This window comes from Mustela nigripes, chromosome X (assembly GCF_022355385.1).
Source record: "Mustela nigripes isolate SB6536 chromosome X, MUSNIG.SB6536, whole genome shotgun sequence".
NCBI classification, from domain to species: Eukaryota; Metazoa; Chordata; class Mammalia; order Carnivora; family Mustelidae; genus Mustela; species Mustela nigripes.
In genome coordinates, this window is record NC_081575.1 from 85436785 (window position 1) to 85464002 (window position 27218).

The following is a 27218-nucleotide window of genomic DNA, read 5'->3' on the forward strand; positions in this document are numbered from 1 at the left end:
GGAGAGAGCCAGTCCAGATTCAAGGATCAAGGTCACACTGTAGAAGAGAATGCACATAGTCGGCCACAAGGGTGAAGGTGGAGTTGTGGGCAAATTGAGCTCTAGTGAGATAAATCGGCAGGAGCAGGAAAGAGGGATGTTCAAAGTGTGTGGAAGGAAGAACCAGTTGTCTGGTTGACATGAGGAGTGTGATGAGTTGGGAGAAGATAAATTTGAGAAATTATTTTGGGCTCTGTCCATAGAGGGCTTTGAAAGCCCAAATGCTGTGTCTGGGTTTACTGAGAGGCAACCTTGTGATGAGATTAACAGCATGGTCTAGGAGTCAGCTAAAACACTTTCTGGATCAACCCTTGATTAGCTGTGGGTGTTAGGTAAATCTTACCCTTCCAGAGACTCTATGTTCTTACCAACAAAAGGGGATCATTGTAACTTTGTTGCAGTGTTACTTTACAGGATAAGATAGTGCATGTGAATCACTTACTTAATATATAATAAAGGGTGGCCATTATCATTACACTGATAGTAATAAGGCAGCCAATGAGAGTGTTTGAGGATAAAGGAACTCCTAATGATCAAATTTGTCATTTAGAAAGTTACCAGACAGGGGGGCCTGGGTGGCTCAGTTAAGGTTAAGCATCTGCCTTTGGCTCAGGCCATGATCCCAGGGTCCTGGGATTGAGTCCCCCTCAGCGGGGAGCCTGCTTCTCCCTCTACCTGCCGCTCCACATGCTTGTACTCTTTCTCTCTCTCTCTGTCAAATAAATAAATAAAATATTTTTTTAAAAAAAGATTACCAGATAGGCCTGAAGTCAGGTAGACCAGTAGGAAGAAATGCCATTACTGTAGTTAAGAAGCCACGAGAGCCTGAACTAGGGTGGTGACTGGAAAGCACTTAGGATAACAAGATGTTGAGGAGATAGAGGTTTTATTTGGTGGCTCATTGGCTACAAGGGTGAAGGAGAGAGAGGGAGCACCTGATTTGGGTCAGAGGTCAGAGTGCAAAGGGCAGGTCCTCTTGGTTGGTTGCTACAAAAAAGCACCATTTCTGCTGTCTAGGATGGCTCTTGCTCTCCACATCAAGGAAGTGTCTTCCACAAGGTTCTAGAAGCAGAACCTGAGACAGGGATTTTTTGGGCAAGGATTCTCAGGAGAATGAGAGGGAGGGAAGCTGGATGAAACAAGGGAAAACATGAAAAAACATGGTGGTTTCACCTGGAGACTAGCTTCAGAGGGATCCCATAGGGAAGTTTGCTGTTTGACTATACCACACAGCCACACCTTCAAGCAGAGTGGGCCTGACTTTCGTGCTTCCTAGCCAGTCAGTTGTCAGCTTTGGGGTAAGGTGTCAACTTCCTTGCTAGATGGTTCCATTCGGCCAAGAGCAACTCTCTGGAGAAAGAAGAGGCTGTGAGCTTTCAGCAACTACCATCCCTAGCAGCTAGGGAACAGGCATACTGGCCTGGGAAAGGGGATTTGGATGAGGCACCACTAGTGTGACCATTACAAGGGTAAGGGTTATGATCAGTTTGCTCAACACCTTTTCCTAGTCAGGGAACCACGGCAACTGCACTTCTGCTCAGTATGCTTCTGATCATCGTAGACTATTCCTTTCGGTTGCAGGCTGTAATAAAAACTATGTTTAGGAGTTCATCGTGTCGTCTTAAAGAATCTTAGAGTATGGCATTATGCGCGTGCAGACGGCTGAAATGTAGGCTGGCAGTGAGTCTATGGAGCCTCTTGGCCTGCTGACAGGAAGAGAGAGAGAGAAGGAGGGAGGGAGAAAGTACCCATAGAAAAGACAGCACACGAAGATATGCATTACGTCATACTTACTGAAGAAGTTTCCTCATAATTTATGTGCCTCTCAAAGGACCCAGCAAGGGCTATTTATTTCATCTCTAGCTCTGCGATCTTCCGTTCCATGCACACTGGATTTGATTGACATTAGACAAATCACTGTTTTCTTTGAAACGGGAAACGTCTGAAGCAATCTCTGAACATGGGGCATGATAAATTTAACTTTTTGCATAGGTACTGTTTCCTTCTTTAAAGTCAATAGAAATGATTAAACAAGAATAACTTACATAATTCAAAGTAAACACGTACACACATACCAAGTCTGTAGATGAATGGTTAGGCTGCCTGCCACCAGAAATCTCCCACTTCCCTTTTATTATTAGAAACAAACACAAAACCGAATCAACACCATCGAGGGTTTGCCCACTTGGAAAGGATATTGCGTTCCAGAGAGGGCCAAAGGTTACACTTCTCATGACGATTGTATATTGTTTTCTCTCAAGTTCGTGGGAAAATAATAGTTGTTATTTTCTGCCTCCAAGCCAGGTTTTCAGCACTCTGAGTCCTTCTAGAAGGGAAATGCACCCCTGTTTTGTGCCTTTTATAAATGACCCTCTTTGGCTACTCTTCAGGAAGCCCTCCTACTGGACTGAGCTCGTCTATTTATCACCATGGTTCTACTTTATTCTGTTATAGCCATCTAAGACATCCTCAGTTTCAGAAGGAGAGAATATACTCATGGAAACCACTCACAGACAATCACCATTTCTATGCTGGATAGACAACCATATAAGAATAAGCTGCCAGAGGTTATGTTTTGACCAGATGACCACAGATAAATGGTTTCCAAATATGTGTTAGATGCTGTTGCATTGAGTGAGCTAATTAAGTCCTAGGGATTAAATGCTAGTGGGGTTTCTCAGTTATGACAAGATTAATGCTCAAGGTGAACATGTTCTGTATATATTTTAAAATGAAAAAAACTCAGGTGCCTGGGTGGCTTAGTTGGTTAAGTGTCTACCTTCAGCTCAGGTCATGATCCCATGGTCCCAGGATCGAGCCCCATAACGGGCTCCCTGCCCAGTGTGGAGTTTGCTTCTCCTTCTCCCTATGCCACTCCCCCTGCTCGTGCTCTCTCTCTCTCTCTTTCTCTCTCTCTGGCTAGCTCACTGTGTCTCAAAGAAATAAATAAAATCTTCAAAAAAAAAAAAAAAAGAAAAAAGAAAAGCACTCAACTTTTCTCATCTGTTGTATGATGAAAAGATGAAGATTCAAGAAACCCTGACTTGCAGTGACATGAGACTTTGGACAAGCCTTTGAGCCTCAGCTTCTGGATCTCTAGAGTGATAATATATGTTAGACCTGTCACCCAGCATTTCTCCTTACATCTAAAGAGATATAAATGGAAAGGAACTTTGTAAACTCCTGAATGATGTTCAAATATTAGAAACTAGGAGACATTAAAGTAATATACACTTAAAATGTCTTATTTTATTCCATGACATAGGAAATATATTTTGTAACAAAAATATAGGAAACAATTTAAAAGGAAAAGGTAGTTATAGGATTTAAGAGGTTATTAGTTATTAGTTATCATTAGGGGTTGAATGGGAGCCCCCAAAAGACACATGTGAGTTTTAGCCCCCAGGTACTTGTGAACGTGATTTTCTTTGCAAAGAGGGTCTTTGCAGATATGATTAAGTTAAGGATCTTGAGATGAGAGCATCCTGGATTGACTGGGTAGCCCTAAATCCTAAAAGAAGTGCCCTTATTAGAAGAGGAGAAACACAGACGACAAATGTGGAAGGCCGTGTGAAAATAGAAGCAGACCGGAGTGATGTGTCCACAGCCAACCAGAGGCTGGAAGAGGCAAGGAAGGAGCCTTCCCTAGAATCTTCAGATGAAGCATGGTTCTACTGACACCTTGATTTCAGACTCCCAGCTTTCAGAAGAGTGAGAGAACCCATTCTTATTTTTTTGGTGGAAGGGAGCAGAGGGAGAAGGGGAGAGAGAGAGCCTGTGTTAAACAGGCTCCACACCCAGAAGGGAACCCATTACAGGGCTTGATCCCATAGCCCAGAGATCATGAACTGAACGAAAATCAAGAGTCAAATGCTAAGCCAACTGAGCCACCCAGGTGCCCCAAGAGAATACAATTCTATTGTCATAAACCACTTAGTTTGTGGTAATTTGTTATGGGCATCCTTCAAAGTTAACAGAGATGCTCATCATAAAAAAAGCCCAGTGAATTTCCTCAGGTCAGGGAATGAGCAGAGTTTTGAAAGACAAGAGAAGCCTGGGGTTGGCAATCTTCAGTGCATGGCTTTTCTAATAAAAAAAGTTTATTGCCTGTCCTCTCTAAAGGAGCACAGTCACTTTAAACAGACCAGAGGAAAACAGCATTAAAAACTATAATAAAGGCAAGTTAGGAGAAGGTTGGGAAAGAAAGTAATCACAGCAAATAATAAGATTGAGTCAGTTGAGTGGCCTTATCTTGTATTAAGGAAAGACTTTCGGCGTGGAATTAAGCAGGTGAGCATTTCCTCTTAAAGTGGAACATGGGGATAAAAGAAGAAAGGGATTAGGAATGGAAACAATTAAGGAATAGAAGAGAAAAACACCTAATCGATCCAGAATGTAGACCTCCTTTGCTCAGACCTCACCTGTTTTTATTTTTTTGACTACATTTAGTTGTGTTTAGACATTTTTTTAAAATTTAGATTCCATTAGCCAACATAGAGTACACCATCAGTTGTGTTTAAACATTTTAATAAAGAGATTAATTTTTATCAAGTCATGTTGGGAAAATTTCATTGTTTAATTGGGGTGAGTCTCAGCAAAGGAAGTCTTTGACTAATTAAGCCACTTTAATGAGGTACCTGATACCTGCAGCTCAACCACTTGGAGCTCTAATTGATAATTTGGATTTTCCATGTCCTGAGACTGATCTCTTCCCCAGAAGGTGATTTACAGGAAGTCCTGCCCAAGGCAGAAGTCACCTTAATGTAAAGTCTGCCTGGTTCCTATTTTGTCAATCCTAACCCCCTTAATTTTCTTCTTTTCTACTCACTCGGTACATTTCTATGGTTGTTTGGTTGTTAAAAAGAATAATAAGCACCAGTTACCTCTGGGCATTTATGATTTCACAGATACTCTTTGACTCTTGTGATGATCTTGGGAGGTACCTATTACCATTCTTGTTTTATGCACGGAGAAACCAAGGAGCTATGGTAACACTGAAGGTAGTTCAATGGGAGTGGAAGTCAAATAGATTTGGGATTCAATTTCTGGCTCCATATTCAGAAATAAGCTGTCTGACATTGTTTTATTTTGTTTCAAACTGTATCCAGCCTTATTAAAGATTTTTTTCAGGGCACCTGGGTGGTGCAGTAGATTAAGCATTCTACTCTTGGGTTCAGCTCAGGTCTTGATCTCAGGGTCTTGAGATGGAGCCCTGTATCAGGTTCCCCACTCAGTGCGGAGTCTGCTTGAGATTCTCTCTCTCCCTCTGCCCCTCCTGCTCATGCTTTTTCCCTTCTCTCTCTCTAAAGTAAATACATAAATCTTTTTTTAAAAAAGATTTTTATTTATCTGACAGAGAGATCACAAATATGCAGAGAGGCAGGCAGAGAGAGAGGGGGAAGCAGGCTCCCTGCCAAGCAGAAAGCCTGATGTGGGGCTCAATCCCAGGACCCTGGGATCATGACCTGAGCCAAAGGCAGAGGCTTTAACCGATTGAGCCACCCAGGCACCCCAATAAATAAATTTTTTAAAAAATAAATATACTTTTCATAAACAATCACAGTATATCAGGCAGGACATGGGCAGATGATAGTTAACAGTATACAACAACCTTCGAACTCCCTTCTTCAATGGGCTACCAAAAGCAGAAAGCCACTATAAAACCCAATGAAGTCTTCCTCTGATGCACTGAACACGGAAAGTTTAGAGTGAGGGTTGACAGTTGACATTTATCATGTTGCTTAACAACTTTTCACAAGCTGACCCTGATTTTCCGGAAATGAAATGAAAATGGCAGAATTACTAATCTAAAGATCCACAAGCTAAAAAAGGAACTCTTTCGAGAGATGCCATCTCCATGGTGACGCTTTAAAGTCCAGATTGTCTGACATAATGAGAACCATGCCTTGGGGTCAGGTTCCAACAGGCCTCTGGGTTTAAGGGGGTCAAGTCTATGTTGAAGGCAGAGAGGGAGAAGAGGATATAAAAAGTGAATTTTAGTCTTTCCATACCACCAAGGCATTTGTGCCAAGGTAGCTCATGTGTGTCAACATCAAGAAATCCCTTCCAAGAGGAAGTTTCTCAAAACTAGAAGGGAAAAGTGTTTTACCCCCTTGGTGTTTTTGTTTAGTTTTTGTTTTTTAAGATTTTATTTATTTACCTGAAAGAGAGTGAGTGAGAAAGCACAGCAGGGGTAGGGGCAGTGACAGAGGGAGAGGAAGAAGCAGTCTCTTTGCCAAGCAGGGAGCCCAATGTGGGGCTCGATCCTGAGACCCCAAGAACATGACCTTAGTCAAAGGCAGACACTTAAGTGGCTGAGCCACCCAGGGGCCCAAGGGTTTTTCCCCTTTCATCAGTCTAGCTTTAGAGATATTATGTTAGTGACAATATGCCCCTCGCCCAAAACAACAACGAAGCACTCTGTGTGCCAACAACACATCATTTAAAAAAAGCAAAACAAAATTCTGAATTTTTATAAAACTTAGTTAAAAAACAAACAAACAAACACTATTTCAAACTGTGGGGTCACCAGTGAAGTTATCAAAAACGCACTTGGCATATCCAGCACCTTCAGCTTTCTGTGCCTGGTCTATTGAGGCACCTCGGTTTTCTGCGGGGTTATTCCCATCCATGCCCACACCAGCTTCCCCCATTTGCCCTTAGGGTACCTTCTCTCCCTTCTTGGCAGGGGACCTTTTTAGGCTTGGGCTATGGCTTTGGAGGAACAGGATTAGCAGACAGCAGATCTTCTCTGTGGCTTAATCCTTCACCTTGACTTTATCTCCTTTGGTGTCCCCTTCAGCCTTTCTCCTGGGCATGGTGGCAATGGTGGAACGTAGGTCCTGGATGCTGGGATACAGCGACACTCAGCCTTTGGCGGGTCCAGGGGTCGTTCTTGCCTTTTCTTCTTCACGCTGCTTGTAAGCTGTGTGACCTAGGCCAGATAAAGTTCCCTAAGCCTCAGTGCTCTCGTACATAAAATGGGATACTTACTACTCCATTTTTCTTGTGATCTAAAGAGCCTTTAATTTTAATTTTTTTAAAGGATTTTATTTATTTGTTTGACAGAGAGAGAACACAAGCTGGAAAAGAAGCAGGCAGAGGGAGAAGCAGGTTCCCCGCTGAGCAGAGAGCCTGGTGCAGTACTCAATCCTAGGACCCTGAGATCATGACCCGAGGGGAAGGCAGATGCTTAACTGACTGAGCCACCCAGGCATCCCTATGGAATTGCTATTAAATTGATGATGTCTTCTCATTGACAGCATTTGATTAATTGAGAGGTTGAGCCATTCCCTTCCAGGTTCTTATAAAGATGAAAGATATGTATGTTAGTGCTTGATACAGAGTCAGAGCTCAAGAAACTTTGTTACATTTCAGTAACTTGGTCATAGGCTGTATTACTAGCAAGTGAGAAAGCCAAGATTGGAACTAAGTTTGTAACCATAGTTACGGCGCTCCTTCTCTATTAGCCTTAAATTCTAGCCTCGGATAGTGAGGGAAATAGCTCATTATATGTGCTGTGAGTCGATCTCTCACGTCACGGCCCAGACTCCTTGATTCTCATAATTCTGTCTGCTCTTCCTAATTCCTACGATCTTCACCAGGCATAAATCATGTTGAACCCATCATTTTAAAATTGAAATTGTAATCCTTAAGTCAATGCACACAGGACTTTTATAATTATTATTTGTTACATTAAGTTGTCATATGTTATCTTTTTGAGACTGAGCTTCTGGGATAATAGGAACGAGGTGAAGCATCAAATAGGCTAATAGGCAAATAGAAAGATAAATCTTTAAATTGTCGAAATGAAGTTAAGTGTTTAGCCGACTCCAGTACTCTCTGCTTTGTACTGCTGCTTTTTCTCCCAGAGGGAATCAAGGATCCATAACTGTATTAGTGATTGGTGTTAGTGCTCCCCTAACTACTGAAAGTGGCTCTGAGCTGGGGAGGGGAGTGTGGCCAAGGATCTCAACCACAAAGTTGGTGTAGTAGGTGATGATGGTGATGATGATGATAATGATGATGATGGATGGTAATGATGCTTTGCCTGCCCAGCATCCAGTCTTCTTTTCCATCGGAGAAACTTTATCTTCCCTCCATCCTTGTGATTTTCTGGAGGTCGGATTCATCCTAGGGGTGGTTGAGAAACCCGGGCCTGGACAATCAGCCCATTTTATCCCTTTGGCCACCATAGTGAGGCACCTTGAACATTGAACATTTTTTGCTTAATCTAGTTTGAGTTTTAACTTTTTAATATGTTCAGTTGAAAAAGTCCATCTTCACTAATGTAATTGTAAATCAAGACCAATTGGCAACTGAGGACACCCCTAATAGCCATGGGCTCATGCGAGAACTAAACCCTTAACAAGGAGTCGATGAGAATAGTTTTTCAGGTCCCCTGGCACCATCAAGGTAGAGGCTTGCCCTGCTGGACCAACCCAGGTGTAAAATCAGCCAGACAGATATTTTCATTAGCCCTGAAGTTATCCTCATACCACAAATCAATAACATTTTTTTTTTTAAATCACCCAATTCCCTACTCTTGACTCTAGTGTCTGCCAGCTAATCATTTGGACTTAAGGTAGCCCTTCTTCTCTGGGAAGGGAGTACATACAGCAGGTGAAACCCATACTCTGGGAGGTGTTTGGGAGGTAGTACAAATAAATAAACTCACGAACTCACTTGTAAGTGAACCTCCTGCAAATCTGATTATCATGAGTCAGTCCAATTAGTGAGCTCAACTTCAGATAATTTCACACGTTTGAATTTCTGAACCTGCCAATTTGAAAACCATCGCATCCTAAAGAGTAATGACTAGCAGCAAGTGAAGAACCACCTTAAAGATGACCTCAAAATACCAAATCTTTAAATCACATACTTGCTGTTTTCTCTTGAGCATAGAGTGGAGTTCATGTTTTTTGAAATGCTATTTCCCTTATCTAAGATCTAAGATCCTGTATGCATCGCGCGCTGGCATTCAGTGAGGGTTTGGGGGCTGATGGACTGCCTGCTTTTCCCCAAGACCCCAGCCACCAAACTTCACAATCCTTTGTGTGGTTGCTTAGGTATTAGCTATGAGAAGCTGTGACAGCCCTGGTAAGATGTTCTAAAATGGTACTTGACAAAGTGGTTCAGTCTTTCAGAAAGTTTATATCCATGACTACCCTGGGGAGGTGTGAAGTTCTAGAGCCAGTGGTGGAAAAAATCAAATGTCCGATTTATTTGACAATATGGCTTCCTGCAGCATCTTCAGATAAAGAATGACATTTAGAGAAGATGTCTCTTCATTAAGAAGACTTGATATTCCTATAGGAATTGCAAATATTAAACTATTAATAGATTTGCTAGGGATTTTATTTGTTAAGTACAACAAATGCCAAGTATCTGCTATGTACATGGCATGGGTTAAGTAAATGTTCTTTTTTACACAATCTAAGTGCAGGATACTGTCAAACTAATTTCATAATCATTTCATAAGCCAGATAAAGGCACTTACCATAAAGGTTGTAATGTTTTTTAAATGTCAGAGCAGTAACTGAACAATTATAAGAGTTAGGGCACATTTTATTATTAATTTGTCACTCTTACTGTGACATTAACTTCCTTCCTCCAAATTGCTCATTTGACATTTTTCCAATCCAGACTGTGTGAGGAGCTTCACAATGGACATGGACCTACCTTCCTTCTTCTTTTTTACAACGTATTTTTTAAAAAGAACTTTCTTGTCAAGAGAAAAAGTTCAAATGATATAAAAGCAAATGTTCCCTTTTATTCATACCCAATCTTACTCCCCTTTCCAGAAGTTAACTGTTTAGTGTCTCTACTTCCCGCTACTTCTGTATGTATTTATGAAAAAAATATGTGCACAGGTCAGTTAGTATATGGTTTTATTTTTGGTGTGTGTATTTATAAATTGGATCATAGTGTATATATTGCTTTGCGATTTGCCTTTTTCACTTAATGGGGATGTTATGGATCTCTTTGTACCAGTACACATAGATTTATTCATACGATCATTCAACAAATATCTATTGAACACTACTGTGGACTTTATTTTTTTATTCTTTTAAAATATTTTATTTGGGGCACCTGAGTGGCTCAGTTGTTAAGCATCTGCCTTTGGCTCAGGTTATAATACAAGTGTCCTGGGATTGAGCCCCGCATTGAGCTCCCTGCTCAGTGGGGAGTCTGCTACTCCCTCTCCCTCCGTTGCTCTCCCTGCTTATGTTCCCTCTCTTGATGTGTCTCTCTCTGTCAAATAAAGGGCACGGATTGCATGGAGCACTGGGTGTGGTGCAAAAATAATGAATACTGTTATGCTGAAAATAAAAAATAAATTAAAAAAATAAATAAAACCTTTAAAAATAAATAAATAAAATACTTTACTTATTTATTTGAGAGAGAGAGAGAGAGAGAGAGAGAGCACAGAGGGAGAGGGAGAAGGAAGGTCCCCACTGAGCAGGGAGCCCAATGTGGAGCTTGATTCCAGGACCCTGACATCATGACCTGAGCTGAAGGCAGATGTTTAATTGACTGAGCCACCCAGGCACCCCTACTGTGGATTTTATTGTTGTTCAGCAACAACAATTCCCTCTCCTTTCCCCAGCTTCTCAGGGGAGGAGTATATTTCCAGTATATTTCCCTATACCATTGATGTGGAGTTTGCTCCTATGACTTGCATAGGTCAATGGAACGTGGTTGGTGGAAGTGACAGCGCACCTAATCCTATCAGAAGCTTTTAGAAGCACTGCAAGTTCTGTTAGCCTTCTTGGGCTTCTGCTGAAAGAATACTTTGTCCCCCATGTCCTTCAGCCTGGTCCCTGGTAGAGGAAGACACATGGAGCAGACCTGAACGCAACCCACAGCCAGGAACAAAGTTGTTACAGGTGACTATAGAAGGATAAGCAATAAACAAAACATTTGTTGCTGTAAGCCATTGGGATTTTGGGATCTTTGTGACTCAGAATGATCATACCCAAAGCTGACTGATACGAATATATCTTATTTGCCAGGCACTGTTCTAGATGCTGGGAAAGCAACAAAAATCCCTGTCTACATAGATTTTACATTAAAAATCAGGGTAAAACTCCATGGAACAGTTGTACCACAATATTCTCTCTTTTTGAGTCTCAGAGGCCTTTTGTAGAAAATGCTTAACATGCAATATCTGTGTGTCTTCAAATCTTCTGCCCCCTCCATCCCTTCCTTCCTATCACGACTGCCATCTGTTCATTTCTCCCGTCTTCACCTACGTTGACTGTGGAAAAACGTATTGGTTCTCCTCTTGGTTCTGTCCACCCTCAGATATCCTGTGCATTATGACAGGTGCAACTTCTAGCCATGACCTTGCCTCATGCCAAATGCAGCAACCCATTTTCCTTCTTTACAAAATGTGACGTCTGACTTTCAAGGTCCACCCCCTCTCAGTTTTCCAGTTTCATCCTTTCCTTAGTCCAGCAAGCTCATGTCTTGCCAGATCAACCTGCTTGCTGCCCAGGGCACACATCTTGTAGTGAACTTCACCCAGAATTTTCCTTTCAGGACCAAGTTACTCACTCCCCCAAGTGCTGGGAGTGTTGGTTGATGCTGGCTTTCATATGAGTACCTCTCTGTGGATTGCTCTTGGATGGAGAGGACCACCTCACACAAGATTCACATTCCTTTCCCAGTGACAGCCTACATCCAATGACTGGTACAAAGTTGGGAGGAGGTGTCTATAAAGACCTGTCCCCTTGTCTCAAGGCAACTCTGAAAAGTCATTCCAGCTTCTGAACAATTCATGTAATTGGCTAAGACCTTTTTAATGACTGTACTATAGCCCAACACCCTCCTTTGCCTAATCCTACTTTCCTTGCTCCCCCATAGGGGTTGATCTCAATGACTCCATAATACATTTTTGGAATGCTAAACTCTAGCTCAGAGTCTGCTTCCTGGGGGATACTGACATAAAATGCGCCCTGTAGGTCCTTGGGCCCTTCCCATGCCTTGGGACCCTTGACCATGCTATTTCCTCCACCCAGAACACCCTCCCTATGATCTTCTGCTGGTTAAAACTCTACCTATAGTTCACAGCCTCCCTTAAAATCATCCACTCCATAAATTTATCCCTGATTCTTGAGCCCAGAAGTCCTTGCTCTCCCCTCAAACACTCCATCAGCAATATTCTTTTCATGCTTCTGTTAACGGTGCTATGGGGGCTGGCAGTTGTAAGGGAAGAGTTCAGAATTTGGAGTCTAGCAGATTGGTACTCCTCCCCTTACTAGTCAGGTGACCATGGACTCCTCAGTTTTTCTTATCCATAAAATAAGGGAAATAGGCTACTTTGTAGAAGTAATATGAGCATTAAGTGACATAACACAGATAAAATGCACAAATGCTGCATAAGAGGTGCCCAAGTTCAAGATCCTGCCAACACTTTCCTTTCTTCTTCCCTTTATTATATCTTGCATCTTTGTTAATTATGCCAGTCATTTGTGCATTTGTCTCATCTGCCAATATGCTTGGTAAGGACTGGAACATGTCTTATTTTTGCATTCACACAGTGCTTAGCACAAAGAGCTTAATAAATGTTATTGAACTGAATGCCACTTCTGGGCAAAATCTTCTAGTTTGTTTTTGGAACCAAGAATTTCTCTGTTGTATCCCATTATTCATAAATTTATCACACAAGGGAGTCCAGAATGTCTATTTATGGGATCTCAATGAGACCTGTACTCCAGCAGCACTAAAGCGCTCCATGCCTTTGCTCATGCTGCCTTTCTTCTTAGAATGTCCTTCCCCTCCTTTGTTGGGATAACGTCCACTCATCTTTTAAAATTAATTGCAGAACGGGGCACCTGGGTGGCTCAGTCAGTTAAGTGTTTGCCTTCGGCTCAGGTCATGATCCCAGGGTCCTGGGATCAAGCCCCCCATTGGGTCCCCTACTCATCAGGGAGCCTGCTTCTCCCTCTGCCCCTGACAGGTGCCCCTACTTGTGCACTCACTCTCTCTAAAATGCATAAAATCTTTAAAAAAATAAAATAAAATAAAAAATAAATAAGCTTGCAATAAACGGGTCTTTTAAATCTTCTGAGTCCCTTTTCACCTGACTGGCTGGCTGTCTTGCAAAACAAGCAGCATATACTATTCTTTTTTCTGGCCTGGTATTTCCCAACTGGCAGGTTGGGACACTCTGGTAGGTCATGAAGATGTTGAAGATGTTCTTAATGTGTCACAATATCCTTGACTTCCTCATTCTCTGTTATCAATTTCTGGCAGGGAGGGTAGGATTAGTGGTATTGTGGTAGAAAGAGGAGGTGGGACAACACAGGCAAATACACGTGAGTGACTGCAGGCCCCATGTTTGGGGGTGGGGGTGGCTACAGAGCTGCATCGGTGAAGGACTGGATGGGATGCAGCAGGAGGCGAGAGGCTGCCCACCCTGCCTGTATCCCGCTTTTGCACAAGGTTGGTAAACATAGAGATTTCAAGTGTCGGCAAATGAAAATGTGCCCCATAGGTGTCCATGCAAAGAGTGCTCACATGTCACAACTCTTGTGGTCGAAAAATGATGGAAACTCACCTGGAACCACCTTAGGCAAAATGGGAGATATAGTGGCACATGTAGAAAACTCTGGGAAAAGCAGAGATGGCGCTGGCTTCTGGGAGGAACAAGGACAGGGGGCTATTGCCCCACTAGGGTGAGAGAGTGCTGGTTTCGCTATGTCAGCTTTCCTCTTTCAGACAGGCTTTTCCACTAGACTGAACCACAGATGACACAGCTGCCAGTTCTCATCTTCCCACGTTTCATTCACCCAAGTCACAAAACAAGTATTTATGGAGCACCTATTACATTGCCAGCCATTGTTCCAGATGCCAGAAGAGCAGGGAAAGAAAAACAAGAAAAAAATCCTTTTTATATTCTGGGGGAGGAAATTCAGGCGGTATACAAAAGTAAAAGGGAAGAGTTTATAGTATGTGAGAAAATAATGAACACTATGGAAGAAAAAGTTCAACCATAGAACGGGGATCAGGAGTGCTGGGATGGGGGTGGGGGTGAGTGTTGTGATTTAAAAAGTCAGGCAATTCGGCTCAGGTCGTGATCCCAGGGTCATGGGATCGAGTCCCCTGCTCAGTGGGGAGCCTGCTTCTCCCTCTCTCTCTGCTGCTCCTCCCCCTGCTTGTGCTCTCCCTCTTGCTCTCTGTCAAATAAATAAATAAAATCTTTAAAAAAAAAAAAAAAGCCAGGCAACGCCTTACTAGGGAGATCACATTGGGGGCAAAGATCTGAAGGAAGAGAAAGGGTGAGCCATGCAAGTAACAACTGAGAAAGAACTTCAGGTGCAAAGAACACAAGGTAGGCGTGGGTTGGCATGTGCAAAGAACATTAGCAAGACCACTGAGACTGCATTGGAGCGAGCAGGGGGAAACTAGTAGGCGAGGAGGCCAGGGTGGTAAGGCAGATTACATGGAGCTTTGTGGGTCATAGTAAAGACTTTGACTTTCACAGAGTCTGAGACAGGCAACCACCACAGGGGTTTTCAGGGAGGAATGGCATTATCTGATTTGCATTCGGCTCTGTCTTGTATTGAGAATGAACCGTAGAGAGGCAAAGGCAGAAGGAGGGAGACCAGTTGTCTATTGCAATAATCCAAGTGAGATATGATGGCGGTTTGGACCAGGTTTGCTCTCTGAGAGGGACTGCTACTCTTTCCCAAGGTCCAGTGTAAAGGGGCATGGAGGCTATGAGGTCATGGGGTCACATGGTCACAAGTATGGCTTGTTGTCCCAATGGGAGCATTTGGATGGCATGGAAGAAGGAGCAGTTTCTCTAAAAAGGAGAGAGCTGTTTCTAGAAGAAGGCAAAAGTGGGAGGAAAACACTTCAAACACTGTTTACTCAAGATGGCTTTAAAAATGAACATAAGGGTGGGGCGCCTGGGTGGCTCAGTGGGTTAAGCCTCTGCCTTCAGCTTTGGTCATGATCTCAGGGTCCTAGGATCGAGTCCCACGTCGGGCTTTCTGCTCAGCAGGGAGCCTGCTTCCCTTCCTCTCTCTCTGCCTGCCTCTCTGCCTACCTGTGATCTCTCTCTGTCAATAAATAAATCAAATCTTTAAAAAAAAATGAACATAGGGGAAGGGAAGGACAAATAAAAAAAGATACAGACAGGGAGGCAAATCATAAGAGACTTTTAGGGGCACCTAGGTGGCTCAGTTGCTAAGCATCTGCCTTCGGCTCAGGTCGTGATCCCAGAGTCCTGGAATCAAGCCCCACATTGGGTTCCCTGTTCGGCGGGAAGGCTGCTTCTCCCTCTCCCACTCCCACTGCTTCTGTTCCCTCTCTCACTGTGTCTCTCTCTGTCAAATAAATAAAATCTTAAAAAAAAAAAAAAGAAAAGAGACTTTTAACTATGGGGAACAAACTGAGGGATGCTGGAGGTGAAGTGGGTGGGAGGATGGGTAACTGGGGGATGGGCCTTAAGGAGGGCACGTGATGTGATGAGCACTGGGTGTTACATGCAACTGATGAATTACGAAACTCTACCCCTGACACTAATAATACACTATATGTTAACTAAATTGAATCTAATAAAGAATTTTAATTAATTAATTAAATAATTTTAAAAATTAGAAGTGTTCTCCTGTCTTTGCCTCTGTGTTTGAAGGGATCTGGGAAAAATTCTCTGCCTATAACTCAAACAATGTAGTCCTCCACATCCATGGACAAGTCCGTGGAAAACAGAGCTAAGGTTTTCATGAAGAATCGAGGCATGAGATTCCATCCTGACACCATGTCTTTTAAAGTCCTTGTCTTCCTGCTCAGAGAAGTTTTCTTTGTTGAAATATAGATTGCTTGATTTCTCATTTACTCTCACAACAAATGACCTAAGCGGTTTCCTATGTGTGGTCTGGTTTTCTTAAAAACTACCTCTTTAGAGCACCATTCTGATTCTCAGGAAAGAGAGAATACATTACAAACATTGCATTATTTATGTCATCTTTGCTTCTGAGTGACTCCTCAAAATGTTGGGTAGAAGTTTAGGAATCTAAAGAGCTATAAAATAAGCTCTTCCTATACTGCTGTTACAATTACAATGAAAGATTCTAAGCATAGAAGTTGTTTCCCTTTCACTTGCCTTGAGTGTCTTTTGTACTTAACCATGATCAAACTCACTGGAGTGGTCCTTGAACAGTAGTCTCTTCCATCTCAATTTTTTTTTTCACAGAAGTATGATATGATGAGATCTGCAGCCATTTCAAGCTATATTCAGTACTAAAATATGTATCTTCCACAATTTTAGTGCTTGATATCCATATCAACTTTTATTATTATTATTTTAGAGACAGAGTGAGAGAGCAGAGCAGGGAGGAGAGAGGGAAGTGGACTCCCCACTGAGCAGGGAGCCTGATGGATGCAGGGCTTGATCCCAAGACTCCAGGATCATGACCCAAGCCAAAGGCAAACACCCAACCAACTGAACCACCCAGGTGCCCCCATCTCAACTTTTATTGTTATTATTATTTTTAAGATTTTATTTATTTACTTGACAGAGACAGAGAGATCACAAGTAGGCAGAGATGCAGGCAGAGAGAGAGAGGAGGAGGAAGCAGGGTCCCTGCTGAGCAGAGAGCCCAATGTGGGCTCGATCCCAGGACCCTGAGATCATGACCTGAGCCGAAGGCAGAGGCTTTAACCCACTGAGCCACCCAGGTGCCCCTATTATTATTTTTAAAGATGTATTTATTTATTTTAGAGGGAGAGGGCTGGGGAGGGACAGAGAGCATCCCAAGGAGACTCTGAGCTGAGCACAGAGCCAGATGACACATGGCTAGACACCACAACCCCAAGACCACAATCTGAGCCAAAATCAAGGGTTGGGCACCCAAACCACTGCGCCAGCTAGGCGCCCCTAAACTTCTATTATATTTAGTATTCTTGGGTTAGAATGTAACATTATCTTATAACATGGAATGAGAAGCTGAATATTTCTTTCTTCTTCATTTACAAGCTTATCTAAGGACTTTCTAGAATGAGAAGTTTAGACTTTGTCTCTCTTTTATACTCTCCAAAGTACACTCAGATAGGAATAATTCTTGTTAGGGCACCGTTCTACTCACTGCTGATTCTAAGGTCTACATCTTCTGACAGCCACAAACAAAAGAAAATATGCAATCAATTCGTGAAGTATAAAGGAGAATGTGAGAAGTATATGCCAAGGTAACTTAATAAATACTACTAGATCCCCTGTATATCCTTCTCCTGACAGATCCTTTTCCATTATTCCAGAGGCTACTCCTATCCTGAATTAATCTTTATTTATTTCTCCTATTTTATGTTATTTGCTTGTTTTCTTTCTTAATTGAGTAAGGATTATTTTGTACATACAAAAGAATGTAAGAGGGGCGCCTGGGTGGCTCAGTGGGTTAAAGCCTCTGCCTTCTGCTTGGGTCGTGATCCCGGGGTCCTGGGATCTAGCCCCACGTCGGGTTCTCTGCTTGGCAGAAAGCCTGCCTCCCCCCTCTTTCTGCCTGCCTCTCTGCCTACTTGTGATCTCTGTCTGTCAAATAAATAAATAAAATCTTAAAAAAAAAAAAAGAACGTAAGATAAGTAACAAACACCCATGTATCTACCAACTAGCTGAAGCAATAGACTATTACCAAGACTACTCAAGTGTCTATATTCCTTTTTGATCTTAGAAACCATATGCTGCTTGCCTGGGTGGCTCAGTTGGTTAAGCATCTGCTTTCAGCTCAGGTCATGATCCCGGAGTCCCAGGATCAAGTCCCACATTGGGCTCCCAGCTCAGTGGGGAGTCTGCTTCTCTCTCTCACCCTCTCCACTCTCATATTCTCTCTCTCTCTCTCTCTTATTCTCTCTCTCAAATAAATAAAGAAAATCTTTTTTTTTTTTAAGAGAAACTACATCCTCCAGCTCTTTTCTAAATTTTTTGCTTGTCATACCCATGTTTGTCTTTACAGGCTTACTATGTCTTTACGTAGGACAAATTATCCTGGCTGTGTACTACACAACTGTAAAGGATCTATTTGCTTTGAGGTCCAGGCAAATGGTAACTCCTGGAGATGTACAGTGGATGACTTGCTTGACTGTACCTGATGGCTATGATAAATTGTGTTTCCAAAGATGGCCACAAAAATCTTTCCCATCTCACAGGCTCTTTTGCCTTCTGATGTCACCATGCCCTCATCAGCCAGAGGAGTCTTTTTCCCCTCCCACTGGATCTGGGTTATTTTGACTCATAGAATGTACAGGAAGTGATGGCAGTTGACTAACAAGGTTAGGAATTCAGAGATCTATACTTTCTGCCTTCAGTATTTGGAATGCTCCCTCTTAGAAGCCAGCCACCACACAAGAAATCAGATTGCTTCAAGAGCACTGTGCTGTGGGGATGTCCCAAGTAATCAAGTGGTAAGACAGAGTCCACTCAAGGGAGCATTTGGGTGCCAGGCACGTGCATGAAGGAAGCCTTATTGGATCTTCTAGTTCTGCCTAGTTACCAACCAAATGCAGCTGAATGAATAACCCCAGCAGATACGATGTGGAGCCAAAATGGCCAGCTAAGCCCAAAGCAAATTCCTGTCTCACAGTATCATGAGCAAATGAAATGAAACTAGAATGGCCCTTCAGAACATTCATGGCTGTCCCGAGTTGGGTTGAACAGTCATTGGATGTGGCCATCCCAGTAAGGAAGGTGACCTTGTACCAGGCAGTTCTCTGAAACTAAGGCAGTCCCTAAAGGGTTTGACAGGTGAAGGTCAACAGCTGACAGCACCTCTGGCAGCTGGGGCCACCAGTCCTTCCTTGAAGGGAGTCTTGGAAGTGGATCACGGTATCCACAAACACTATATTGTATGTGATTATTTATTTAACTCTTCCTATTGATGGATATTTGGATTCCTAAAATCATTAGATATTCTCTTGTGGGTTTTTTTTAAAGATTTTATTTATTTATTTGAGAGATAGAGAGAGCATGATCAGGAGTGGGGGCAGAGGGAGAAGCTCTGCTTACCAGACAACCCGATGTGGAGCTCAATCCCAGGACTCCAGGCTCATGACCTGAGCTGAAGGCAGATGCTCTACCAACTGAGCCACTCAGCACCCCTTCTCTTGTGTTTTCTAACTATATTAAAATTTTGCTGCTCATATTTAATTCCTGCATGAATCTGGAAGTTTGGGGTTTTTTTTTTTTTGGTATAAAGTAAACATCTATTTTTTTTCATGTAAATAACTTAGTTTGCAGTGATGCCTCGGTCATATATCAAGTGTCTCTATATATTTTAGTGTGTTACTGGCTCTTGATTGTGTTACTGTGTTCTGTTGGCGCATTTGTCCATCTCTGAGCTAATATCATAGTGCCTTAATTACTATAAATTTATAAGACTTAGAGCAGCTTTCCCTCAACATTGTCAATCTTTTTCAGGGATATCTGAGCTATTCTTGACTCAGCTCTACCATATAAATTTTAAATAGCTTTGTCAAATTCCACACACACCTAAAATCTATTATAAATTATTTGTTTTGTCCTGTTTTCTTTGCAAATGGCTTTATTTTAGAAGTGGTCTGTATCCCACCGTAATTTGAGAAGAACTGAATTGAGAGATTTGCTAACGACTTGTAGTGTGGGTCAAAGGGTGTCTTCCCACACGCCCACCCTTGCAAAAATAATATGTCCATCTTTTAATCCCTAGTACCTGTGAATGTGATCTTATTCAGAAAAGGAGTCTTTGCAGATATAATTAAGGATTTGAGATAAGGAGATATCCTGGATTATCCAAGTGGGCTCTAATTCCAGTGTGAAGTGAAGTATCTTTATAAGAGACACACACAAAGACAAAAGAGAAGAGGAAGAAGGAAAGTGTCCACAAGGGCAGAGTGGAGTCATGTGGCCTAAGCCAAAAGAATACCTATAGCCACCATACGTTGGAAGAGATAAGGAATGGATTGTCCCCTTGAGCCTCCAGAGGGAGTACGGTCCTCCTGAGACCTAGATTTCTGACTTCTGAATTTCAGAGGATAAATTTCTGTTGTTAGAAACCACCCAGTTTGGGGACGCCTGGGTGGCTCTGTGGGTTAAAGCCTCTGCCTTCAGCTCAGGTCATGATCCCAGGGTCCTGGGATCAAGCCCCTCACCAGGCTCTCTGCTCAGTGGGGAGCCTGCTTTTCCCTCTCCCTTCTCTCTGCCTGCCTCTCTGCCTACTTGTGATCTCTGTCTGTCAAATAAATAAATAAAATCTTAAAAAAAAAAAAAAAGAAACCACCCAGTTTGTTTAATTTGTTATTGTAGCCACAGAAAACTAACTCACCACTCATTCTCTATTTTCCCTAAGATCTTCTCCTGTATTGTTTGATCTCTAGAAGGCAATAATCCAGGAGCATATTATTACCAGTATAAATATAAATAAATATTAAAAAGTGCTCACTGAATTGAAGCCAGATAGTAAGTAGCTCTCAGAATTTCCTAGAAAGTCTATATAAGAAATGGCCACATTAAAAAAAAATGTCTGCATGTTCTGCAAGGCAACAGTGCTCATTCCAAGGAGAGGGTCAAAGCAGAACATTCCTGTGGGTGAAGTATGTGTCCTCAGTCAACCCAGGCAACAAAGCACGGAGTGGAGAGCCATAAATTCATAAATTCTGGTCCAGACTAGCCAAACACAAAGAAAATTCTTGGTCAGGTTCACTCACAAATCCTGTTCTCAGGTTAGAAAGATGGGGCAAAGGCAGTGGGCATTGGTAGTGGCATCCCTCAACATTTCTATCACGTGCATCACCTGTTCTAATTTGGGCTGGTTGCTTTTGTCTGATGATGCATAGTTGTGATCCCATGATATCCCTTCACTGTCTACCTGGGGATTGTCTTTGTGTTTTCCATGATGGATCTATTTCCTGTGTCTCATAACTTCTTTTGCCTTGATTTGGTCATCTAATTTTGGTGAGCACTTCCTCCAGTAGCTTCTTTGGAAACTGAGCTTGGAGAATAAGTATTCTGAGACCTTGCATATCTACAAATACCTTTGTTTATCTATACTAAAATAGGAGTTTAGTCAAGTACAGAATTTTAGATTGGAAATAATTTTCTTTCAGAATTTTGAAGCATCATTCCATTGTTTTCTTGATTTAGTTCTGCTGAGGATAAAGCCATTCTGATATCTGATCCTTTGTATAAAACCTATACATTTTTTTCTGTTCTAGAATCTTCCATTAGTTCTCATTGTTCTAAAGTTACCTTGAAGTAGGTCTATTTTGTTCAGTGGTGCTTTGTTTTAACTAGGCTTTTTTTTTTTTTTAAAGATTTTATTTATTCATTTGACAGACAGAGATCACAAGTAGGCAGAGAGGCAGGCAGAGAGAGAGGAGGAAGCAGGCTCCCTGCTGAGCTGAGAGCCCGATGCAGGGCTCCATCCCAGGACCCTGAGATCATGACCTGAGCCGAAGGCAGAGGTTTTAACCCACTGAGCCACCCAGGCACCCCTTAACTAGGCTTTTTTATATGACAATTCATGTCCTTGAGTTTGGAAAATTTTTTCTTTAATTCTTTCAGTGATGATTTTCTCATCCCTGCTTTCAATATTCTTTCTTTCTGTAACTCATATTTTCCAGATCTCATACTTCTTGGTCTGGTCCTTTCTTTTTCTTACATTTCTTTCCTGATCATTATTATTCCTTTTCTGTCCTTCAATGCCACTACTGAGTGTTTCATTTCTGCTACCATCTTACCATGTTTTTACTTTCCGAGAGCTATTTTTGTTTTCTATTTTAGTAATAGAATTAGATTCTTGTTTCAGAGATCCAATATCTTTTCCAGTCTCTTTTAATATATTAATAATATTATTTTTAAAATTTTCTTTTCCTTGCATAGATTATATTTCCTTCAGGTTGCTTCCATCCCTTTGTGTGTTCACTGGTCTGTTTGTTTTGGACTCTATCTTCCACATTAGCGGTTTTCCTTTGATGTTTGTTAGACCTTGTTTGACTGCTCATGATTAAGAGTCTAGGATTAAAAAGTTGATTGAAATCTCTGACCCCAAGAATGGAACTTGTTGACTTTGAGCTTTACCACTGAGTGATCTGAGTACATCATTTGGTGGGGTAATCCTTAAGGTCAGTATCTTTAAGTCTTTCTTCATAGATTTGCTGAATTCCCCAGAGGGAATTAGAGGAGGATCATCTAATTAGAGGGTAAAGGTTTGACTGTCAGAGTTTTGTGATTCAACTGGAGAGGAAGACTTAAGAGAGCAGTGGGGTAGAATCTCAGTATTTAACGTTTAGTGATTTGGTCACATACTTCCTGGGTTGGTAGTAAGGTACTTCCGTCTTCCAATGTAGCTATTGTCTGCAGTGCAGAGGCCTCCTGTTGACTTGTATAAAGAATAAACCTCCGTGTTTCTGTCAGTTTGGGGAGGAACACTTGCTTTAGCTTTCAGTAAAGCTTCATAACTTTCTCTATAAATGTCATATATATATTAGATTTATATCTATTTAACTTTTTTGCTATTATTAGTGGTATATTTTGAAACATTATGTTTTCTATCTGTTGCTGTTGTATAGAAATGAAATTAATTTAATTTAATTTTAAAGGTTTATCTTAGAGAGAGAGATAGTGAGAGAGAGCATGAGCAGTGGTAGGGGCAGGGGCATGAGAGGGAGAAGCAGGCTCCCTGAGCAGGGAGCTTGATGCAGGGCCCTGGGATCATGACCTGAGCCAAAAGCAGACACTTTAACTGACTGAGACACCCAGGTGCCCTGAAATGAAATTAATTTTAGATCTCTCCATTTTAAACAACATCTTCAATTATTCTATTCACTCTAATTATTTGTCAACTAATTCCCTTGGGTTTTCTGTGTTAGCAATCAATTACTTTTCAAATAAAGATCATTTTTCCCCTTTTCAATCTCAATTGCTTTTCAAATAGTGATCATTTTTTCCTCCTTTTCAATCTTTATAACCTAAAAAGGTTATAAATTTTCTTTCTCATTTTACTTAACAGATAGGACCTCTAGTTTGGTGTTGAAATGAGGTGGTAATAGTCCTTGAGTTGTGTCTGATCTGATTTTAAAGGTGAACTTCTCATGTTTCAAATTTAGGTATTAGGTGGGTTTTTAGTTTTTGGAAAATAATTTTATTATGGTATCTTCTAATCCTAGATCATTAGGCAATTTTATTCCAAATAGGTATTGAATTACATTGAATGCTTTCACTGCACTTAAGATACTTATTTTTTTCTATTACTCAGTTAATAATAATAATGGATTTTCTAAAATTAAACTAAGCTTACCTTCCTGGGATAAGCATAGCTTAGTTGTGATGTTTATCTCCTCGGTTCATTGGTGATTTAGTTTGCATACAATATTTTTAAGGTTTTTAAATCTATGTGGGTAAGTAAAATTATGCTGTCTATAGTTGTCCTTTCTTATACTCATATCTGTGTTTTCTATCAAGGTTGTACTAGCCTCATAACATTGGAGAGCTGGACAGTTTCCTTTCTATTTCTGTTCCCTGGAGGAATTTTCATAATTTTGGGATGAGATATTTTTTGAACACTTGGTAGACTTTGACTACAAAACCAGCTGAGCCTGGTGTTTTTACCTATTGATTTTGTCTTCCAGTACTTATAGGACTACCTAAGATTTCTGTTTTTCTCTGAGTCAGTTTAGGTTGGTCATATTTTCTAGGAAGTTTTCCATCTTGTATGAGTTATCAATTTATTGATATTAAGTGTTTCATAGTATTACCTTTTCAATTAAGCCAACTTTTGCCTTTGTTGATTCTCTCTGTTGTTTGCCTTCCCTTTTATTAGTTTGTTATATCATTTCCTTTTTTCTATTTTCTTTGAGTTTATTCTCTTTTTCTTTTACTAACTTCTTATGTTCAATGTTTAGCTCATTACTTTTTGTTTCATGTTATTTCATGATTTTAAAACCTTCTTTTTGAATTTTTAATTAATTAATTAATTAATTGTTTAAACAAACTTCTTATTTTGAAATAATTATAGATTCACAGGAAGTTGTAAAAATAGCACAGAGGGGTCCTCTGTACACTTTACACAATTTTTCCCAATGATTACGTATTTGGTAACCACAGTATACTATCAAAATCAGGAAACTTTCATTGCTACAATGTATGTGTGTAGTTTTATGCCATTTGATCACATGTATTGATTTATGTAACCACCATCAGTCAAGATACAGAACTATTCCGTCACTACTCAGATCCCCACCTCCTAGTCTTTTTCACTTATTTGCTTTGTTTGTTTTGTTTTGATTTTTTTGATGTGTAATTGACATACATTATATTAGTTTCACACATGCAACATAATGACTCAACATTTGAATATATTTCAAGATGATCACTACAATAAGTCTAGTTAACATCTGTCACCATATATATTTATATAGATTTTTTTTCTTGTGGTGAGAACTTTTAAGATTTACTCTCTTAGCAACTTTTAAATATACAGTACAGTGTTATTAACTCTAGTTGCCATGCTGTACTTTACATGCCCATGAGTTATTTATTTTATAACTGCTCCCCTTCACCCATTTTCTCTATCCCCCAATGTCCATGCTTCTGGTGACCACTAATCTATTGTATGTATCTATGGGCTTGGGTTTTTTCTGTTTTTGTTTTTATTTTTATTTTATTTTATTTTATTTTGTGTGTGTGTGTGTTTGTTTTTAGATTCCACTTACCAGTGACATCATATGTTATTTGTGTTTCTCTGCCTGACTTATTTCACTTAGCATAATGCCCTTAAGGTCCATCCAGGTTGTTGCAAATGGCAAGATTTTATTCTTTTTTATGGCTAGATCATATTCCATTGTGTTTGTGTGTATATATATGTATGTATATGTTTGTGTGTGTGTGTGTGTGTGTATAATATATACCACAATTTCTTTATCCATTCACCAATCAGTGGACACTTAGGTTGTTTCCATATCCTGGCTATTGTAAATAATTCTGCAATGAATGTGGGGGGGGTGTATACATCTTTTTGAATTAGTGTTCTTATTTTCTTTGAATAAATACCCAGAAGTGGAATTGTTAGCTCATATGGTAGAACTATTTTTAATTTTTTGAGGAACTTCCATACTATTTTCCACAGTGGCTGCACCTATTTACATTTCCACCAACAGCATACAAAAGTTGTATTTTCTCATTATCCTCACCAACACTTGGTATTTCTTACCTTTTTGATAATAGCCATTCTGACAGGTACAAAGTGAGTGTCATTGTGCTTTTGGTTTGCATTTCCCTGATGATTAGTAATGCTGTATTGGCCATCTCTGTGTCTTCTTTAGAAAAATATCTCCTCAGATCCTCTTGCCCATTTTTTAAAAGATTTTATTTATTTATTTGAGAGAGAGAGAGAGATAGAATGAGAGAGAGAGAGCATGAGAGGAGAGAGGTCAGTGGGAGAAGCAGACTCCCTGCTGAGCAGGGGGCCCGATGTAGGACTCAATCCCGGGACTCCAGGATCATGACCTGAGCCAAAGGCAGTCACTTAATCAACTGAGCCACCCAGGTGTCCCCTCTGCCCATTTTTAAATCAAATTGTTTGGAATTTTGCTATTGAGTTGTCTAAGTTCTTCATGTATTTTGCATATTAACCCCTTATCCATTATATGATTTGCAAATATTTTCTCTCATTCAGCAGGTTGCTTTTTAATTTTCTTGATGGTTTCCTTTGCTGTGCAGAAGCTTTTTAGTTTGATATAGTCCCCTCTTGTTTATATTTCTTTGTTGTCTTTGCTTTTTGTGTCAAATTTTAAAAAATCATTGCCAAGATCAGTGTCAAGGAGGTTACTGCCTATGTGTTCTTCTGCTTTTGTGGTTTCAGATCTTCCATTCAAATCTTTAATCTAGTTAAAATTAATTTTTCTGTATGGTGTAAGATAGAGGTCTAGTTTCACTCTTTTGCATGTGAATGAATGTCCAGTTTTCCTAACACCACTTATTGAAGAGACTGTCCTTTTGCTATTGTACATTCTTGCCTCCTTTGTTGTAAATTAATTGGCCACATATGCATGAGTTTGTTTCTGGGCTCCATTCTGTTTCATTAATCCATGCATCCGTTTTTGTGTCAATACCATGCTGTTTTGATTATGATAGCTTTGTAATACAATTTGAAATCAGGAAGTGATGCCTCTGGCTTGTTCTTTCTCAAGATTGCTTTGGCTGTTCAGGGTTTTTGTTGGTTCTATACAAATTTTAGGATTGTTTATTCTATCTGTGTGAAAATGCCATTGGAAGTTTGGTAGGGGTTGTATTGAATCTGTAGATTGCTTTGGGTAGTATAAAATTTTAACAATATTAAGTCTTCCAATCCATGAGTACAGAATATCTTTCTATTTACTTGTTTCTTCTATTTCTTTCACCAATGTCTTATACTTTAAAGTGTATCTTGCCTGCTAGTCTTTTATGGTTATACTACTCACTTCCCTCCAAGCCACCTAACTCCTGGTCTGTCCACTATTTCTATCATTTTATCATTTTGAGAATGTTATATAAATGACTCATACAATATGTCACTTTCAAGACTGACCTTTTTCACTTGGCATAATGCCCTTGAGATCCATTCAAATTGTTGTGTGTATTGTTCTTTTAATGGCTAAGGGATATTCCATGGTATCAATGTACCACAGTTCTGGAGGTGTTTTGTTTTGTTTAACAATTTATCTATTAAAGGATGTTTTAGTTGGTTCCAGTTTTGACTATTGCAAGGAAAGCTACTATGAACATTTGCGTACACATTTCTTTAAAGGTTTATTTATTTATTTTAAGGGTGGGGAGGGCCAGAAGGAGAGGAAGGGAGAGACTCCTCAAGCAGACTCCCCCCTGATCACAAAGCCTGACACAGGGCTCAATCCCAGGACCCCAAGATCATGAACTGAGCTGAAATCAAGAATCGGCCACTTAATGGACTGAGTCACCCAGGTGCCCTTTGTGTACACAGTTTTGTGTAGACATAAATTCTCATTTCTCTGAGATAAATTCCCAGGAGTGCTTTTGCTGAATGATATGGGAAGTATGTGTTTAGTTGTTGTTTTTTTTTTTTTCCAAAATAGCTGTAACATTTTACATTCTCACTAGCAATGTTCAGAGACCCAGGTTGTCCACACCCTTGCCATAATTTGATATTGTCTTTGTTTCTTTGTTTATATTTTAGCTTTTCTAATA

The 27218-nt window shown here is 40.6% G+C and overlaps 1 protein-coding gene and 1 pseudogene across 1 annotated transcript in view; one reads left to right on the top strand and one right to left on the bottom strand.

The window, feature by feature from the left end:
- FUNDC1 (FUN14 domain containing 1) overlaps window positions 1–27218 on the top strand; it is a 107050-nt gene that overhangs the window by 69547 nt on the left and 10285 nt on the right. The gene's annotated exons all lie outside the window — the stretch shown is intronic.
- LOC132007651 (non-histone chromosomal protein HMG-17-like) lies at window positions 6552–6857 on the bottom strand (annotated as a pseudogene).